This window comes from Rhinopithecus roxellana, chromosome 3 (assembly GCF_007565055.1).
Source record: "Rhinopithecus roxellana isolate Shanxi Qingling chromosome 3, ASM756505v1, whole genome shotgun sequence".
In the NCBI taxonomy this organism is placed as follows: Eukaryota; Metazoa; Chordata; class Mammalia; order Primates; family Cercopithecidae; genus Rhinopithecus; species Rhinopithecus roxellana.
The window spans coordinates 64,198,012-64,219,673 of NC_044551.1; positions in this window are offsets into that span (position 1 = coordinate 64,198,012).

The following is a 21,662-nucleotide window of genomic DNA, read 5'->3' on the forward strand; positions in this document are numbered from 1 at the left end:
TCATTGCCTAAAAATTACTAATGGAAATTGGCACGCAGACAGACACAATACTGTTGTTGTTTTTGGTTGTGGTTTTGCTTCTACTAAACCCCACAGCACTGCCGAGAAATTATCCTCTGAACCGAAAAGTCCTCAAGTTAGGCTTGTATTTGACTTCCAACAATAAACACCATGCTGAAAATGGCTTCAGCAGATAGAGCTCTTCCCTCCAGTGAGCAGGCAGTGAGGAGCAGGCAACCCAGGCTGCTTCTGACTTCCTGTTCATGTTCCAAGCAGGAGGAAGGGAGAAAGACAAGAGCGAAAAGGCAGAATGGGCATCCAGTCTCATCTGTCCGTTTTAAAAGCTTTCCTAGAAGTTGTACCCAGTGACTCCTACAGCCATCTCATTGAGGAGAACTGGATCACATGACCACTACTCCTAGTGAATGAGTCTAAGAGGTGAATATTTTCATCTTCTTGCTTCATCATTAGAGGAAAGGAGGGAGAAAGGAGTTGTGTGTACTGGTGGGGTCAGTTCACAATGTCTGCCACACTAGGGCTATAAGAGATCTTGGGTAATTCTGCAAATCAGTTTTTCTGCCCCACATAAGATTATTTCCCAAATATAATGCTCTTCATTAGAGTATGTGGTGAATACTATAATACAGAAAATGATCTCTTGCCCCTCACCCCTTCACAGCAGAACAAAACAGCGACTTTCCTTTTAGAAAGCAGATGCCTTGGGAGCTACTTCACCTGGGGCCAAACCTATCCTCTCAGCAGCAGAGGTGATTATTTTTCTTAATTACTATTGCTTTGCATCTTGTTACGCGAGCTGTCAGTGTCTTAATTTAGCTGATGACTTTCCACAATCATTTTAGATTTATTTGGTACCTAATTTACTTAACATAGCTTTTGCTGTGAAAGTTAATCAGAGACCCAAAAACTCTTAATAAGCTCAATATTTTACAGTGAACACTACCCTGAGGACTGCTTTATGAAAATGATGACAAGGCACAGGGTCTGTAGCTTTCAGAATCAATAAGTCACTGACTAATGAATTAGAAAGGTCTTGAACTTCTACTTCAGTACAGGCTTCATGTACCAGATGCACAAACGAGCATTAGTAAATGGAGCTGGTTCTTAGTAGAGAATTTCCATGAATCCAACACCGAATGGAGAAGAATCTCTGTAGTCCTATAAATAGCCTTAAGAACATTCATCATGATTAGTTTATTAATTAAAATGATACTGGTTTTGCCGCTGTTTCCTCAGGCATTTCTCTTGAGATGAAACTGTTTTGTTTTTCTGTTTCTACCAGTCCTGACTTTTGATATCAATGGAAATCAATCAGCTTAGCAAAAAAGCAAACAAACAAAAAACAACAAAAAAACAAACACCTTTTTGAGGTATCTCTCTCCATATACCACTTAGGGGTGAGTTCAAAATTCAGGGACCTGTTCTGTGTATTTTACAAGCCAAGATTGAAAATACAGATGAAGAGGAACACAGAGCAATCACAAAACAGGCACACCACTTGAAAATGCAGCTAGCTGCCTCACCGACTGGAGCACCTCGTGTGTGTGCCTGCTACCTTCACTTCCAAATATCTAAATAGTGCCCTGCAAAAAAGTAGAAACTTGGGGAACACTTGTGGAATAAATAAATGCTTTTGACAGTGATGGAGAGTAAAAGTGCAGAAAGGAGGAGAACAGGCAGAAAACTCTCATAGGGGAAGCAGTCAGTATGTGCTTGTGAAGAAGGTGGGATTTTTGATTTCTTTCCCTGGGACTAAAAGGAACAGGAGAGAAAAATTGTCTTTAGAGGTTGTGGGAAGACAAATCCAAGATTCTAAGTTCTAATTCAAAAGCACAGAGGATCTAGTAGGATCTGAAAAACAGACACAGGAGCCCAAGAAAGAAGAGAGAGAGGCTGGGGAGTTGGAAGGAGTTGAGAGGAGTTGAGAGAGGTGCACTGCTTCTGGACTCTCAGCCTCAGTTCCCTCACCCCCGAATTAGGAACAAGAAGAGGACTAGCTCTGCCTATTTCAAAGGCGTTGTAAGGATTCAGTGAAATGGTAAATGTGAAAGTGTTTTCAAAACTTCCAAACATTCTGTTAATATGATAGGTCCTTTCAAATCTAATTTTGGCCCTGGAACAAGTGAGCAGGTGGCTCTGTTCACCATAATGGTAAAGTAGGCACAGAGGCAAGTCACGAAGGGGTTGCGGCCCTGGGATAAAAACGGTCAGGGTGCTTGAAAGCTTTGCCAGGAGAGTCTCAGATTGCCTCTGTTTCTTAGAAATATTTTTTACTCTGAATGTTTTTATCACCAGCAAGGCCTTATGAGGAATAAGGAGCCTGAGACTCCAGAAGTTAAGGGGCTTTTTTTTTTGTTGATCGTTTGTTTCTTGTTGCACACACAACTGGTTAACAGCAGAGCCAGGAAGAGAGCTTATTCCTCTTGGCTCCTAGTCCAAAACTCTGCCCATCCTGGAAAACCCTCCAGCATTTTTTAAACCTATTAGCACTTTGTTTCAAAGATTATATAGGAAAGATTGTATCACTCCCCTGGGCTTCTGATACCTTACCTTAGAGCAATTTGCACAAGGAAAGTCATAGACTACAGGTTTTCTCTAAATTGATTCCCTTTTTGCAAAGCCAAGTCCATCTGTTCTCCCGGGAGGAAAACAGGAGTACCTGTGCTGTGGCCTCCCTGTGGAGTTCTGCACGGGGGGTTCACAAGATGAGAGCATCACAACAGGCCAGCCTGCCTGGGCTTCGTAGTGGAAGAGCTAGACTTGTATTTGATTGCAGAGGTCCCATCTGTTTGAGAGATTATCAGCTTTAAGCTAGATTTCTTTATTTTGAAGCCAGGCAACACATTGATTTAGGTGGTTATGCTAAAGCTATGTGTTGTTTTTCTTCCTTCCCTTGCCCATTTGACCTGATGTTGACTCTGTCTAATTTATGTCCCTCTAAGAAGCGAAAGCAATGGCCCATTTTTGAATTTCAATTATAGAAACTATTTTTCTTCCTACTGAAAAGAGAACAGAATGAATATTCAAGAAAATAAGTACTCTTGTGAAGTTAACTAATGAAGCTGTGTTATCTGATAGAGGTGACTTCCTTCCTTCTTCATAATATAAATAACTAGTGTTACCAAGGCAAATTTGTATTATAAACTTTTTATCAGGGACTTTCACATACATAATTTATTTGCATATACAGTAATGCATTGCATAACAACGTTTCAGTCAACAATGAACTGTGCGTATGACGGTGGACCCATAAGATTATAATACCGTACTTTTATTGTATGTTTTCTGTTAAGATACACAAGTACTTACCATAGTGTTGCAATTGCCTACAGTATTCAGTACAGTAACATGATGTACAGGTGTAGCCCAGAAGCAACAGTCTATACCATATGGCCTAGCTGTGTAGCAGGTTATGCCACCTAGGTTTGTGTTCACACAATAACAAAGCCACCTAACGATGCGTTTCTCAGAATATATCCCTGTCGTTAAGCCAGTGCTTGACTGTACATATTTGTGAACTTTTATAAACCTTGGAAAAGCAGCCTAAACACAAGCTTCATATTGCTTCCATAGACTATACCACACAATGAAGCACTTACTTATGCAATATTTTTTCACATTAATTTTGAAAGTCTTTAAAAGTTGGAGATTACATCTACTAAACTTCTTTATGTCCTCCACAAGACCTAATACAATCCTAAGCATGTAGAAGGTGTTTAAAAAATATTTTTAATTGGTTGATTTTGAGAAATAAAATGTTAATCCTTGGGTATTGACAAGGAGGGTCTGGTTGATGAAGAGCTATAAATGCCATGTCAATGATGACAACACCTGCAACCTAGGAAGTGGCTTTGATGGTCTAGTGGAGGACAAAGGTAGAAGGGGGAAAGAAGTGGAGAGATGATGCTAGCAGGGAGATCTTTTGGAAGCTGTTAGAATGGTCTGAGTGGGAAAATGTCTAAATAATGGCAGTTACAGAGGACACGCAGAAGATGGCGCAGATGCAATAAATACATAATAAATACTATCAGTGGGATCCCATTGGAGTGAGGGAAACGGGAATCTGCAATGATTCCCAGGTTTCAGGTTTGGACAGTTGTGTCATTATCCAAAACAGGAAGCACAGCATGATGAAGAAGTTGGAGATAGGAAGAAACAAAGAGTTTCATATTGGACATTGTCGATTTTGGGACCAGTAGGAAACCTAGATTAAAATGTTTAGTTAGAGGTTGGCAATGTGTGGGCCAGTCTCAAAGAGAGGAGGGAAGTTTGGGCTAGGGATTTAGACTTGGAGGTTGTCAGAGCGTGGATACTAGTGGAAGATGTGGGTGTCAGTGAGAACACCAAAGGACAGCATAGAGAAGGATGTTAGGATTTAAGGCAGTCCCATGACAGAACCAGACAAAGAGCTATAGAGGGAAAGGAGGGAAACCGGGGTGATGCCCTGAGGGCTTGTGGAGGCAAGAGCACAAGACTGGTGACTGCAGTCAACAGAACAAAAGGTATAAGGTCTCAAAGGATGAAAAAGCTGAAAAAGGGGAATTCTCAAAGTGGGCGATTGATAGTCAGGTCTTAGAAAAAACTAATGTTAGATACATGACGGTGCCAAGATGTGGTCGTGGGGGACACTTGAAGCTGAATCGTGAAACTTCAGCTCTGCACCATGCCCCTTTGCTAGAGCCTCACACTCCCTCCTCTTTTTTCTTTTCTCTTTTTACGTACACCTTCCCCTCCCCGTAATCTCACAGTTCACCCAGAGTATAGCCTGCTCTCGCATGTAATCTCTCTATCAATTCCAAACATAGATTCTGTTGTTTGGTTTGAAATTGGGCTAGTGGGGCAGGACTTGGTGGAGAGAAAATTAGGCTATTTGGCCAAAATACAAAGCTGGGTCTCTGTAGACCGCAGATGCTGTAAGGTGCAGCTGTAGGCTGCGTTGACCCAGCCTTATGGTAAATGCTCAAATGTGGTGCCATTTGCTGATGATAATTGATGTTTGAGTGACTGTGAAGAAGATTAAAAAGAACATACTTTACTGGAGCAAAGCAATTTTACTCTTCACAGTCAAGGTATAGAGGGCAGGCAGGGTGATGGTCCCAGGGGATGTGCACAGGTCAGTCAGATCATGCATAGAGATGAACACTTGACAATGTGTGCTATGAAGAAAAGGTGATTAGTCTGGAAAAGAGGTAGTAGGGTCCACAAATAAATGGCAAAGTATCTTAATAGTGCTGCAGTTTAAAAATAATAATAACGGACATTTATTGAACCTGCATCAGACACTGTGTTCTACAGAAGCTTTACCTGTATTGTCTCATCTAACACCTGCAACACCCTTAAGAGATAAAATAACAACTAACACATGTATCACTTACTAAGTGCTTACAGCTACCCCATGAGTTAGTGCTATAATGTTGTTTTGAAGATAAGGAAACAAAGGCACAGAGAGGTTAAGGAAGCCCATTCTAAATCAAGCTAGTACACAGTGGATCCTGAAGTGGAGCCAAGGCAGCTGGAAGTCAGAGTCCAGCTCTTAAGAACAATGCTTATCATAGGCATTTTACAGATGAGGAAAACCAGGCACCAAAAAAATAAGCCTGTGAGCCACAGCGACACAGCTAGTAATGATGAGAAGGAATTTGAAGCATTGGAAAGCAGTGAGCAATTAGAAGGCAGATTATGATACATCATAAAAAACCTTGCCTAGGCCGGGCATGGTGGTGGCTCACGCCTGTAATCCCAGCACTTTAGGAGGCCAAGGTGGCCCTTACGAGGTCAGGAGTTCAAGACCAGCCTGGCCAAGATGGTGAAACCCCGTCTGTACTAAAAATACAAAAATTAGCCAGGCAGTGAGCCGAGATTGCATCACTGTACTCCAGCCTGGGTGACAGAGCAAGACTCTGTTTCTAAATAAGTAAGTAAATAAATAAATAAATATTTTAAAAGGCTTGCCTAAATACCAAAGCTACATAATAGTGAGATGGGCTGTCCAGTGGGGTTCTGAGTCCTCTATGCCCAGATAAAGCAAGGAAATGAGATGGTATCTTTAACTGACATCACACGTTATCATTTCTGGGGTGCTTTATGGGGAGACACTCTTTTTTGGCTTTGCATCTGATGACCTTGCTGGTTCTTCCCAGTCTACTCTGGTCAAGAACTTCAAACTGAAAACAGACCCGTTGTTTTGGCATGCCCTCTACTAACTGCTGTCATTGGCACTTGAGTTGGTTTTTGCAAAGGTCCTAGATAATTCTTTCCTACTGAGCAGCATTTGCTGAACCATTATATTATATTTCTGTACCTGTGCTCCTCATTCATTCATGTAATTATTCAACGAATGTTTACTGAGTATCAGAAACGCCAGGCGCTGTTAAGGATGCAGCCCTAACACCTTAATCTAGGTGTTAAGGATGCAGAGAGAAGAAGGCATAGTCCCTGCCACAGAGGCTGTTGGTGCCCCACTTATATCCCCCTATCCTGAAGGTCCCCAGCACACAGGTTTCTGCAGGCCACAGGCATCCAGCCTCTCTCTGCCTGAGGGTTTTTTCTGGCCATGGCATGCTTGGCCCATGGATAGGAGTGTCCCTCAGCCCACAGGGGGAGGAGCTGTTGGGTAAATGTCCCGGCTTCCCTGCCCTTCAATGGGACGATGTGAAGTGTACTCCAGACTGTCCAAGGCTCCCCAGGAAAGCTAAGCCCCAGTTCTAGAACTCACAGCAGGAATATCATTAAACGCTCCCTTTATTGACTCTTCTCCATTCCCTTCCTCATTTCCTCACTCCCTCACTGTAATTCTTGAGATCTTTTTCTAAACAAACTACTTGCACCCAAATCCTTGTCTCAAGGTCAAGTTTTGGGGGAACCTGCCCTCAGGGGCTTACAGTCTAGTGGCTGGGACATATGAAACCTTGGATTCATTCAAACAAACTGCACTGAGAAAATGAGAGGCACCCTCCTTAGGAGGGAGAAAACACATCACATAGCCGTCCCTTCCAGTGTCTTTCAGTCAGATTCTAACATGGAACAAAGACACCCAGGCGCGCCTGCAGAGCACAGTCAGGTCAGAGTACCGGTGCTGAGAAGTGATGCATCGGCACATGGGGATGGAGGTTCTCAGTGTTCTACAGGCAACATCATCCATCACTCGTACAGAAGGGAGCAAAAAGCACAGGAGAAAAAGAGAGATCATGTTCAAGTGCCCTGTAAAGATTTTATTTAGCCACCAATTCCTTGTCTTCAATGGGGAGCACATACTCTGAACTCAGCAGGACGCTTTGCCCTTGGATCCCTTCTGCAGCATCTTGGATTATTGGCTACTGGCCTGGTTGGGGTAAACTTTAAAAATCTGTAGTTCATGCTTGCAAAAGAGCAGCATCGGGGAAAGGGGTATGAGCATTTGACAGGCAGCCTAAATCCCTTGGAACACAGATTTAAACAAAGTAGGATCACAGGCACAATGTTCTCCGGGGCCATCTACCTACCGTCCCCTTGTCAGACATGGTTTGTGTCATGAGAACACAGTGTGAGTTTTAGGGTCTGTTCCCCACTGGATTTTAAGATGAAGCATGTTTTGCAAACCACTGGAAATGCTTCTAGACCAGAACTTCCATCCTAAGCTAATTTGCATGAGGGCTTTTTACTGTTATTAGGAGAAAGTTTTGCCCTCTGCTGTCTGGTGAAACGAAAGCAGACATAAAGTGTGCGCCCCGGGCTAGGCCCCAGGTATCAGTCATTTCAGCTTTGTGGAGAGGACTTCAGGAAAAGGTAGAAGGAGCGCTGGTGCTCAAGCACTCTGTGACTCTTGGGGGCCCCAAGCAGCCCCACTTGATTTGGGGCTCATGTGTGAGCAGAGTGACAGGGTTCATGAGGGATGGTGCTCTTCTTTTCCACCTGTAGCACAGCAAGGTACTGAGGTTGGAGGAGATGCAGGGATCTGCAGGCTTGGGGGTCCATGGGAGAGGAAGCCAGCAGCCATGCCCTCTTGGTGGCTCACTGGATGTGTTCCAGCAGCCAGGCCCCCTCATTTAACAGACAGCACAGACAATGATGAGGGGTCTGGGAGGGAGACCATGAGAAGACGCTGGGTGTTCCAATACAATACTCTCAGGATCCCACAAGTAATTGGCAGATATTTTTGACTGGGACAGAGAAAGAATTTTGCTTCCTTTACAAGGAGGTGGGAGTGAGGAAGCAGGATTCAAGGAATCAGTGAAATCTTCAAAGCTAATGTGACATATGGGAAAATGGGAGTTAAAAATGCAATTTAAAAAAAGGTCAGGAAAACTGGGCAAAACATTTGTTCTGGAGAGGCAGGCACAGTCAAGTTCTGCTTGCCAGCCTCTGGGAAACCATAGGCAGGTACAGGTGGTCTTCAAGGATCTCAAGCTAAAAATCAGATCCTGTCCTGGTAGAGTGTGCCACCTCTGGCCTTAGGCAATGAACTTCCAGCCAGTGAACCTAATGGTTTCCAAAGGCCAGATGTTCAAAATTTGTTTTGAAATAGGCCCAGCTCATTTTCATGGTTTTAACTGTTATCATAAACTTGTTTGAATTTTGCACCTTGATCCTTAGCCAAATTCTGTGCCTAGGTGCAAAAACAAGTTACACGTCTAGGATCTTTGCGTCTCTGAATAAGGATTGCCAGATTTAGTAGATCCAATACGGGACCTCCAGATACATTTAAGTTCAGATAAGCAATAAATACTTTTTAGTATGAAAATTAATATGCAATATTTGGGACACATTTATAACAAAAACTATTCATTATTTTTCTAAAATTTAAATTTATCTGGGCGCCCTATATTTTGTCTAGCAACCTTACCCTGAATAGACCTTTCCCAAGAAAGCAGAGCAACAAAACATCTGGCACAAAAGGAAAGTTCTACGATCCTTTTTTCTACTGAGTCAAACTGAAATAACTGACGGATTGATTTGTCTTTCTTAACATATATTCCTTTTTTACTTCCCAAATGGCTGAAGTGTTAAAATAAAAAGCACAAACAATAAAACTATTAAAATGGAAATTTAAAAATCAAATGAAATAGGAATGAATGGTGACATTTGAATTCCAGAAGCCTAGGCTGATATGGTTTGGTTGACCTTGACATTTGCTTCTGAACTCCCTGACGCTGAAGCCAAAGCAAAACATTATCTGATACAAGAAAGCAGACAATGAAAATGTTTCTTTCTGGTCCTTATTCTTAAGGTACTTTATTGTGTGATTCACTATACCAGAGCAGCACATTAGCCAATGTGGTACAAAGGGAGGGCAGGATCCGGAGCACAGATACCCAGGGCACTGGGCCTGAGCCTCACCTACACCATCGCTTCACCTTTCTCACCTCATTTCCTCATCTGCAATGTGACTTGTAATGTAATGAACACATTACAAATTTAAAATGTCGTTACTAGCACTAGGACTGAGAGTATCAGCACCAGCAAATAATAATAATGTGTTCTGTGACGGTTATATTGAAGACACATAAACATTCTTTAAATGTCTGTTATTACATTAACCCCTGCTTTTAAAAGACTGGGACACAATATCAAAATGTGATTCAGTGACAGCCTTTCTTGCAAGGCAGGTCATAAACCTGTTAGTCATCCTATCTGACCATGTGCCTCTTTGGACTTTGTGGGTGAAAAGCAGCTCAGGTCTTGTTGTGGGGGCTGTCACAGAGCACAGGTATACCAATAAGTCTTTTCTTTACAACTGCCAATAATCTCCTCAGAGCGTGAAGCCTGAGAATAAATTATCTTAACCTAAAAGCAAGCTGAAACCAGATTAAAGTATCCCTTCACACCCACGGCAGGGCTACAGGCAGTACTTATCTCAAGGAAATGGCAATGGTTGGTCTGAGTAGCAGGAGAAGGAAAGATATGTGTCTGCGGATATCACCGGATTTGCAGACAGGCTAAGGAATGCAAGTGCTTAGTCATGGAGAAATGGCTGCCAGAGAGCTGATGGAATATCAGTGTGACTGTTGCTAGTTTTTTTTTTATCTGTCAGCCACGTTTGTATGGTTCTCTTTCAAAGGGGAGGGTCAGAGGGTGCCCACCCTGCTCACAGAATCCCTGGAGAAAATATGCTTCATCTTAGAAATGACAATCTGAAAAAAAATGATAATGACAGTGATGATAAAACAGCTAGCATTAGATATGATGCTGTTTTATATGCCTGCCCTCATTAAATCCTTGTGAGAAGGTTCTATTATTACTCCCACTTTGCTATGAGAAAATAGATTTGAAAGTGATCCTCTCTTCCAGTGAGTAGGGGGATAAAGACCCCTGGGACTCAGGTGTATTAGTCTGTTCTCATGCTGCTATGAGGAAATACCTGAGACTGGGAAATTTATAAAGAAAGCAGGTTTAATTGACTCACAGTTCCACATGACTGGGGAAGCCTCAGGAAACTTACAATCACTGTGGAAGGCACCTTTTCACAAGGTGGCAGGAGAGAGAATGAGTGGCAGTAGAGGAAATGCCAGATGCTCATAAAACCATCAGATCTCATGAGAACTCACTCACTTTCATGAGAACAGCATGGGGGAAATCACCCCCATGATTCAGTTGCCTCCCACGGTGTCCCTCTCATGATATGTGGGGATTATGGGGATTACAATTCAAGTTGAGATGTGGATGGGGACACAGACAAACCATATCATCAGAAAAGAAGATTGTTCAAATTTCTGTTCTTATTTGCAAGGCTGGTTTATTTTAACTGATAGAGGTGCAAGATCTGAGGGCCAATTATTTACAAACTTAAATAATTATTAAGTATCTACTGTTAGAATAGCATTGAGCTCATCAACACCAGGAATGCAAGGATGGCTGCCACCCACACGTGTTTACAATCCAGTTCAGTCTACAAATAAAATGAGGTAGAATATAAATAGAAAAGTACCTACAGAATCTGGGGTCACACTACATCCTTTCTGATGAATGGCCTTTGAGTAGGTGGATTTGCCTATCAAAGGCAGCTAGAGGTGTGTGATAGGGGACTTTTCTCCTGATACTTCCCACAAGAGAGGGAGGCTCTAGAGGCCAAGACCAACCCTCAGGACATCAGATATTTGGCCTGGCTGAGAGGCCATTCTGCTGGCTCCTTCGAAGGCATTCCTTGGTTCTTCTAGAAGCATGGAGGCCTTCAAACTTTGAGGTTCCCAGTTACATCATTCATTGGAGACATTGGCTCCCCTTATTTCCACGAAAATAATTAGCATCAACTCTTGGACAGAGAACAGAGGAGGAGGTGTGAGGGTGGAGGCTGTGACTCACTCTCTGGCCAGGAAGCTCTGCTAACTCACTCTAAATTGACAGCCCTGGTCAGTAAGGGTGAGGATGGATGACTGCAAACGGCAGTGGCATGTCTGTCCTTAGGAAGGCTGTTCCTTAGTTGGAGGTCACAGCCAGGGACCACCACTGAAAGCCTCAGCTCTGAAGGGCAGAGAAGAAGGCCCCCGACAGGGCTCCCGAGCCCAGGTGCCAGATCCAGAGTCAGGGCAATCTTAGGCTTTCTCGGTAGGTACCTCTCCAATTCTTGTGGTTTTCAGATCCAGTGTCCTGCACAATGGAGATTTCCTCCTTTGCTTTGTGTTCTTCTTGCATTTTTAAAGAGCAGTTTCTCAGAACAGATGCTCTCTTCTCTTCTCTCCTTCCCTGTGCCCCTTCTGCACAAACAGCAGATTGCCTGCTTCTGTCATCTTTATAGAGGGAAGGAGAGAAACATGCTAATCATGTTCTTTTTCGCTTCCTCCTGCCTGCAATTAGCTGTGCGAGCCAAGGGCTCTCTCTCCTCTCTTACTCTCTTCCCTGAGGAACAAACACTCCAAGCAGATTTTCCTGGGCACTTCCCGCTAAGCCTGCTTCCCTTAACAGACACCTTGGGTTTTGGCTGTTGTCGTTTTGGATATTTACTTCCTTTGACCTCCTAAGAGCCAGGATGTCATGCAGTCACATAACTTCTTGATTTCTAGTTCCCCTGTATATTAAAGACCCAAGAGCATACTGAAATGTATGGAGGGCACCAGCATCAAAATTATTCTCATGCTTCCTTCTCCCAGGGCTGCCGCATCACACAACCACAGGGGCATTAGTCACACAGGGCTGTGTGTCTATCGGATAGTCGTGCAACACTATGCACAGATGTCATGTAAAACAAGCACAATGCCAAGCCATAAAATAAGTTTGTTTTATGACAAAGCATAAGTCATAAAACTTGTGATGAAATGCAACAAAATTCTGTGGCATTTTTTTCTCATGACTGTGTTAATGCTAGTTTTGAAATATCAAACGTAAGTTCTTTTCCAACGCTTTTTTGTTTGGTGCAATAAACTCCTGAGTAGCCCACCCATCCGAGTAATCCAGCACTGTGCAAACCCACTAGAAGGCTCCTTGCAGCTCCCTGTTTTGCCAATGAACCATGTAGCAGACAGCTAGAATGGGCCCATTTAATCCTGAGAAGGAAAAGACTAGGACATTGAGACTTGCCCAAGCATGAGTCACCACAGAACAGCATCTGAAAGAATTTGAAATCAAACAGGCTGGATTCAAACACTTTTCAGACCTTGAGGAGTGGTTCAATGATGCTATGCATAATGATAATGGGGATTCTCTGCCCCTTATAGGTTCTTAATTTATATTGTTTATATATATTCAGACCTATATTTCAGGCTGCTCTGAGGAACAGTGGGCTTGCAGGACTCCTCCTCCTTCCTAGCAAGGTAGAAAGGTAGGGTTATGGCAGGGATCCGTGTCACAGTGGAGAGGCAGCAGTTGGAGTCTAAGCAGGAATATAGAAACTATGCAAGTACAAAAGTAGAGAACATTTAATGCAGGAAATAGATTACACAGATATTTCAGTTTGTGTTCCCCAGGAGATCCAGAGACAAGGATTCAAGTGCAAGTATTTTTGCAGAGAGGTGATGCAAAACTTTATAAATGTGTATACATATATGTTGCATATTTTATTTTGTTCTTGGAGAACTGATTGTTAAGCCTTTACCAGCACACATTTGGTGAAATGCATTAATTTAAAGATGATTCTTTCCTACAGGTTATACCATATCAGGACCCTGAAGATGTCATCTGATCCAGCTACCTTTAGCATTAGGAAAGTATTGTCTATAGTCTGAGTTATATTGCAACATTTCTTTCCATTCAATTCATCACATGTTTAATGATCATTTACTGTGTGTTAGAAAGGTGTCATTAAATCACAGAGTCTTAGAGCTTTAAGAAATATTTGAGACATTTAAGTTTAAACTTCTTGTTTTCTTAATTGAGATAAAAGTCATATAACATAAAATTCACCATTTAACCATTTTAAAGTGTATTAATACAATTAAGCAGTTTTTAGTCTATTCATAATGTTGTCAAGCATCGCTACTACCTAGCAGCTCCAGAACATTTTATCACCCCCAAAAGAAACCCTGGGCCCATGAAGCAGGCACCCCCCATTCTCCCTCCCCCACAGCCCCTGTCAAATAATAATCTACTTTTTGCTATAAATTTGCCTGTTCTAACATTTCATATACATGGAATCCTACAAGATGCGGCCTTTTGTGTCTGATTTCTTTCACTTCATTTTCAAGGTTTTCAAGGTTCACCCATTTTGTAACATGTGTTAGTATGTCTCCCTTTTTATGGATGAATACTATTCCATTGTATGGATATACCACTTTTAAAAATTCATTCATCAGTTGATGAACATTGGGTCGTTTCCACTTTTTTGTCTATCATGAATGGTGTTGCCATGAACGTTCATGTGTAAGCTTTTGTTTTAACATCTTTCTAGTTCCCCTGGGTGTCGAATTGCTGGATTATGTGATCATTCTGTTTAACTTTTGAGAAACTACCAGACTGTTTCCACGGAGGCTGCACCATTTTACATTCCCTCTAGCAATGTCTGAGGAAAACACCTCACATTTAAAAGGAGGATTCTAAGGCCCAGGAAGGTTCAATGACTTGCACAAAGCCGTGACAGAACTGGGACCAAAATCCAATCTCCCGGCTTCCACTCTGCTCATTTGCTAGCCCATGGCCCCACTCAAAGGCCAATGCAAGATGTTCTTTCTGTTGTACAACTTAAGGCATGAAAATAGTTACCGCAGGAAAGAAAAAATGTAATATTGGTGAAAACACAAAGGATGAATTTTCCAATACTGTGAGTTCACCAGAAAATTCCATTAATCAGAACCCACCTCCTATCCCCCACTCAACCCCCATCCATATTGACCCAGCCTCACAAATATCTGTTTACTGAAGCAAATCCTTCCAATAACACACTGGCCTTAGTATAAACAGTCAAACAATAAGATCACTGTTTAGGCCGTTTTAAAGGCACTTTTCTTTTTTTTTTTTTTCACATATATACTGGACTTTATCAAAATTTCATTGTTCTATACATAACTCCCAATATTTTTTAGCAAAATCAATTTAGTTTCTAATAAAGCAAGATTGTTAATATACTTAAAGCTGATATGTAAAATTTTACCTGTATTTCAGTTAGAAGCCAAAACAAAACATGAGGAATAAAAACATTCATCTATATATTCAGAATCACACACAAGTTACCTTTATAGTTCAATTTACTATATGGAAATCATTGGGTTTTGTATTTTCAGTTACCTTTTGAACTGAGATTACAATATTATAACAAAAAACCTTACATTAATTCGGAACTTTTTAGCATACCAAATTGAAATACATAGGTTCAAATTTCAGATTTATGGCAAACAGTCTTCAAATACAATACAGACATTTCTTAAAAGTTTTCTAAGAGACAAGCACGGACGCTTTTCCCTTCCTCTTCTTCCTAGCTCTGCTTCAGGCCTCTGTCATTCTTTATGCAGGCTTTTAGGATCGCAGCTTCTCTGGCCTCCCTGGTTCCTGTTTTTCTCACTGCCCATCCCTCATTCCTCTGTCTCCAGCCAACTATCCAAACAAAGATCTTGTAACATCATCCCCCTGCTGTAAATAACATTAGTGATTTCTAAGAGTTCAAACTCTTTAGTGGAGCACTTCAGGCCCTTCCCAACTTAGGCTTTAGCTACCTTTGCAGTGTATATCTGCATCCCCTCACTCATTTTGTGCTGAAACCAGACCAAAGGAAGTGCACATCTCTCAATATGTGCAGCACCTTCATGCTTTCCGTTGTTTTTTTTTTTTTTTTCCAAATTATAGTTCATTCAAAAAGCAATACTTAAAGCTTTCTATGTGCCATTCTGAGGATTCAAATCAACATATTTCCTGCCTTCAAAAAACAGACTTACATCCACCATTGCAGATAAACCGCCCACTAAGCAAATAATAGAACCTGATCTATAAAATAATAGATATGCAAAGTACAGAAATAGACCAAAGTAGGAGATGATTAACTTTCTTTAGGAGTCATTCATGAAAGGCCTCACTGAGGACGTAATGCTAGAGCAGAGCTTTGAAGGATGAAGAGAAGTTCACCAAGTGAACGTGGAAGAAAAGCAGTCCAGGCAGAAGGAACAGCTGCTGAAAAGGGCAGGTGCCCAAACCTGGGAAATTGATGGGCAGTTCTGGAGAACCAGAGCAGAAGGAGGCAGGCTAGAGAATGGCAGGAGATAGCCCTAGAAAGGTCTATGTGTGCTAGATGCAAAAGGCTTGTGCGCCAGCTAAGGAGTCTGCACTTTGCCCTGTAAGCAATTAAAAGTTTTAAGGAGAGGAGGGATTGGTTTTTATCTAGATAATTCAGAGAACAATGAAGAGAGGACATTTGAGGATCCCCAAAGAGCAGGGGCAAAGAGACTCTCACCACAGTTCAGGCCTGATCGAAGGCCATAGGGAGATAGCAGTGAAGCAGGGAAACCTTCTGCCTCTTCTTCACCTGGAAAACTATCACCTTCCAGAGTTCGTGTCACCCCCGGTGAAGGCAACCACTGTCTCTTCTGTTATCTAACACTTGGTACAAACAGCTACCATAGCATGCCCCTCGTGGAAGGAGTTTTCTTTAACACATTCCCAACCTTCATTGCGGCTCTGGGAAAGCAGAGGCCAGGATGCTTTGTATCTCCAGTAGTCCGTACCCTGGTGCTTTCTAAAGCACTTCTCAAACTTGGATTAAAATGCAGACTTTGGTTCAGTAGGTTTGGGATAGAGGCAAGATTCTGTATTTCTAACAAGCATCCACGTGCATGCCACAGACAACTCTTTGGGTAGCAAGGACTTGGCACAGAGTCAACAAAAACTTGTTTGTTGAGAGCTGTGCCTCTCTCCAGTCAAAGACTTGTTGACTGTACAAGAACTGCTCCTGGGATGCAAGCTTACACAGCACACCCCCGTCTGCTTCCTGATCCTCACAAAAGGACTCCACATCACATGACACTGGGTCCTCGGTTATGGGGAGAGACATTCTGGGGAAAATTCTCCTTAATGAGGCCTCTTATCTTTAATGGAAATGCACACAATTGTTGAGTAAGAATGGCGAGTGAGTCCATATCCTTCCGATGGACGCTGAGTAACCAAGCAAAGAGCCAATCAGCTTTTCACATATTAACGAATGTCCTTGGTAGGCAGAAGGCCCTTGAATAATTGATAAACGGGAATGTTCAATGTTTGCTGCAGTTCTGGCCAACGCTGCTCATTATAGAAGATGATTCACTCAGTTCTATGGAACAAATTGTTCCAAGGTCTAACTCCACTTCCCCTGCTTTTTTTTTTTTTTTAATAAAAAAGCATGCACCTGTGGAATTCATATGCATGCAATTGTGTCCAGAATAGAAATGAAAGAATTAATTTGTGTCCCACAGCCCATAATAGAGCAACCCCAGAGGCCCCTGCCAAGGGGCTTAGCTTTGCAAATGACGCTTTTCCTGAAGAAGAGGAAAGATATAGATATATCAAGTCTCTGCTGGCTGCGAAGATTGCAAAAGCAGCATGAATTGCAATGAGACCATCTTCCCAATAATGCTTATTATTGCTAGGTTTGGCAAAGAGACAATTGGTATTCAAATTGTATGCCTATATTTTAGACTGTGCATCTGGGAGCTAATTTAGTGTGTCCAGTTCCTGTTAGCCATGTGTCTCTAAGTACTTAGGGCTGCCTTGTGAATTGGGTCCAGAGAATAGTTTAGTTTTGCTCTCAAATCCTGATTGTTTAACAAGCACATGTCAAGCTGCTGTGGCTTGGCTATATCGCTTCTCTGTCCCCCAAGTTTGGAAATTTTTGTTTCATTGCCCCAAATTATTGCTGGATGAAAAAATGTTCATTTGCTTTGTAAAATCGAGTAAAACCAATAATTTCACTAAACACATTCCTGTAGTGGGTTGCACTTGTGCAGATTCAGCCCTGATGAAACCCTTCATGAGAGGAGGAGAAGGTCCGGGCTCAAGCACAGAGGACTCTTCTTCACACTTTAAGAATGAGAGACTAGGTGCGGTGGCTCACGCTTGTAATCACAGCACTTTGGGAGGCCAAGGTGGGTGGATCACCTGAGTTCAGGAGTTTGAGACCAGCCTGATCAACATGGAGAAACCCTGTCTCTACTAAAAATATAAAATTAGCTGGGCATGGTGGCACATGCCTGTAATCCCAGCTATTCAGGAGGCTGAGGCAGGAGAATCGCTTGAACCTGGGAGGCAGAGGTTGCAGTGAGCCGAGATCGGGCCATTGCACTCCAGCCTGGGCAACAAGAGCAAAACTCCATCTCAAAAAAAAAAAAAAAAAAAAAAGAATGAAAGACAGTTGGTCCACTCAAGCCTAAAGCCTGATTGTGCTAAGGCCCGACTCTGAGCCCCGGAACACATCATCCTTCACTTTTTAGCCCCAAATCCTCCTCCAATTCTCAGATGCTTATACAACTTGGCCAGTCCCCAGAGTATAATCTGGACTGAGATGAGACCAAAAGCTGGGTCCAGATGTGGCTGTCTTCTGGCTGCCTCTAGCAAGGCCTTGGACAGAGCTGGGCTCTGGGTCCTCCATACAAGGGATTAGATTTCCCTGCCAGATTGAAACAAACCAGCCCTTGAAGAATCCCTAGGATCCAGAATGACCAGCTTTGGTTCTTCTGAGCCACCGGAAAAGAGAGTAGCCTTCTTTATCCCCACTTTGATTCTGACCATATTCCTAGGACTTAATGGTAAGTGACCCTTTGAAGCAGGAAGAGAGGAAACAGGCTTTAGGATTTTTGTTCAACTATTTTCCTATTCAGTTTTCAATAGTTGACTAAAAATGGCAGCTAGAAATGTTGGGGAAAGGTAAAGATCTTTAGTCTCTTCTCTTGTCTTCGTGGCTCCTTCTGTATCTACTACCTACTCTTGGTATCTGGCCTGGCAAGCAGACTCTCTTACTGTTCTCCGTGATACTCGGAAGGAGTAGAGTCTGGACAGCATTCCTTTGTCTGGCTGATTCTAGAGTGAGTAAGGATATTGGTCCAGATATTCACATCCATCCACTCTTCATTCCCACTCTATTGTTGATTTTAAGCCCAGAGATGCTTTTAATACAGGGAGGTGTCCTGTATGCTACAAAAATGGCATGGACAGGAGAACACATGCTGAGTAAGGACACCAAGTCATGCATTGCCAAGGGCCGCTGCTCCACAGTCCCCTTGTGGCTGTGGCAGCAGCCAAGATTGCTGCTGTCAGTGCTGTAAAGGAGCCTTCTTTGGCCAAAGCTTGGGAAGAAATTTCAGGGGAACTTAGAAAAGTAGATCATACATGCCAGCGTTGAAGCAGAACTTAAAATCAGAAGTCACCACCTGCCTGATTTTGAATCCTACCTATGCTATCTTTCACAAGTAGACATGCAAGGTGTGCTTGAATAGCCTGCAATAGAATGGATACTCTGAAAAACAGGTGTCAAGGCAGAATTAAATGTGCAGAGATTTTGGCCGGGCACAATGGTTCACACCTGTAATCCCAGCATTTGGGAGGCCGAGGCAGGCGGATCACCTGAGGTCCAGAGTTCGAGACCAGCCTGGCCAACATGGTGAAACCCCGTCTCTACTAAAAATACAAAAATTAGTCAGGTGTGGTGGCGGACACCTGTAAACCCAGCTACGCAGGAGGCTGGGGCAGAAGAATCACTTGAACCCAGGAGGCAGAGGTTGCAGTGAGCCAAGATCGCGCCACTGCACTCCAGCCTGGGTGACAAAATGAGACCCCGTGTCAAAAAAAAAAAAAAAAAAGTGCAGAGATTTTATTAGTGGAAGTACCTGAATGAAAGAAACAGGAAGGGGACCAGGAAAGGCTGGGAGAGCCATCATCAAGATGCAAGTCTGACCTCAGTGAATGATAGAGGCGGGTAAGATTGTGTGGAAGCTTCCTAGGTTGCCATGCAGGTCATGACAGTTTCAGCAAAGTCTTTGGGGAGTCCTTCAGCCCAAAGTTAGCTAGGAGAGAGGCCCATGTTTCCCTGGCAGGCAGGCATCTGCTCTGTTACCTCTGCCGCATGGAGCACTGGCAGGGAGCAGCCTCCAGGAGGTGGGCCCTCGATGCCATCACTCTTCCTCCACCATTGCTGGCAGAGGCGGCAATGGTGTGTTTGTCCCTCCCTCTTACCTGGCTCCACAGTCTGCCCAGTGTCAGCTTACCTGCCTCCCAGAACAGGGAGAGAGGACAACAGACCACCTGCATGGAGCCAGACCGGAACAGAGAGGAGAGGCCAAGCCTGGAGACCAGGAATCAGTAGAACTCACACCTGTCTCCCAGGGGGCACTTGGGGCAGCCATTTGGCAGCACGCAAGCTCCACAGATCGCAGGAATCTGACCTAGTTGGTTTAAAGGAGAGGGGTGTATGCTGGGTCTACAGCAGTTCATTTAAACCCAAAAATTAGCTCAGCTTATCATAACAGTCCAGTCAATGCGAGTGCCCAGAAATTCTTCCTTGAAATCCATCCCCAATGTTCACCTAGCCCTAACTGATGCATTTAAATGAATGCTGATCAGAATTTAGGGGATCAGCATTTTATTCCCAATGGGAACAGAAAATTTGAAATGCCTTCTGGTTCAAGATCCCATTGTTTCCCTCCTTCTTTGTAAAACCAGATATCGTATGTTCTCACTTAAAAGTGGGAGCTAAGTTATGAGGATACAAAGGCATAAGAATGACATAATGGACTTTGGGGACTCGGGGAGAAGGTTAGGAGGGGCTGAGGGATAAAAGACTACATATTGGCCTGGCGCGGTGGCTCAAGCCTGTAATCCCAGCACTTTGGGAGGCCGAGACGGGCGGATCACGAGGTCAGGAGATCGAGACCATCCTGGCTAACACAGTGAAACCCCGTCTCTACTAAAAAATACAAAAAATTAGCCAGGCGAGGTGGCGGGCGCCTGTAGTCCCAGCTACTCGGGAGGCTGAGGCAGGAGAATGGCATAAACCCGGGAGGTGGAGCTTGCAGTGAGCCGAGATCCGGCCACTGCACTCCAGCCTGGGCGACAGAGCAAGACTGTCCCAAAAAAAAAAAGACTACATATTAGGTAGAGTGTACACTGCTTGAGTGATGAGTGCACCAAAATCGTAGAAATCACCACTAAAGAATTTATCCATGTAACCAAAAGCTACCTATACCCCAAAAGCTATTGAAATAGAAATAAAAATTTAGAAAAATAGCAATTCTAGGGCACTTGGAATGGCTATTTTGGAAAATCTTGGGGCAATGACTAAGCATATCGTGAAATTGTAAAGTGTTACAGAAATTCTTAGTGATGGCGCGTGGCATCACGGGGATCTGAGGCTTCAGTTTATCTGGGAAGCTCCTGCATTCAGCCCCGGAGTCCTCTGCCTGGATATTGCGGCCTTTATCCCTAGCCTCTGATTTCTAGTGTGGTCTTTATGATGAGCCTGGAGCGTTGCCATGGAAAGCACTCACAGCTGCTGAACCAAAGTCAGGCTGTTTTCAGATTTGAGTCTGATTGCTGGCTGCTACATACTGTCTGTAACCAGGCTTTCTGAATGATATTCAAAAATTACCAACACACACAAACAAAATGCATGCACACATGCACACCAAGAAAGAGAAATCAACTGAGGAACAGCTTCCCATGATAGTCTATGATTTTTTTTCTACTCATTTTGATAAAATGTGACATTTGAAATTTCAAAATAAATAATTATAAAATCTGCTTTCTTGTGCACTCTATGTGCAGTGTGGCCAACATAATACATTAAGCAACTAAAGGAAGTAAATAAGAAAGAGGAGTTTGAAAGGAGGAAAACTGTTTTACAGTCCAAGTTCTATTCCAGTAATAGACCAAGGATCAATACAAGGACACAGATAATTGATTTACAGGTAAACACATGATTTTAGAATGGTGTTCTCTGCAACGACATGGATGAACTTTAAAAATATTAAGCTGAGCAAAAGAAATCACAAACGGAAGAGCATCTGCTCTGTAGAACCATTTGTATGAAGTTCAAAACTAAAATTAATAGTGATAAAAGCCAGAATCGTGTTTGTCTATGGCAGGATAATGGGTGAATTAACCAGAAAAAACCATGACAGAATATTGTGGAGTGATGAAAACATTCTATTTCTTGATTTGGGATATAGTTACATGATTTTACACAATCGGTAGTATGCTGAGTCTGTCTCTTACACTCCTGAGGGTAAAATTTTTGTGAGCCAATTGTTAAACCATCGCTAGCTTAAAATCAGCCATGGTGGCAGTATTTA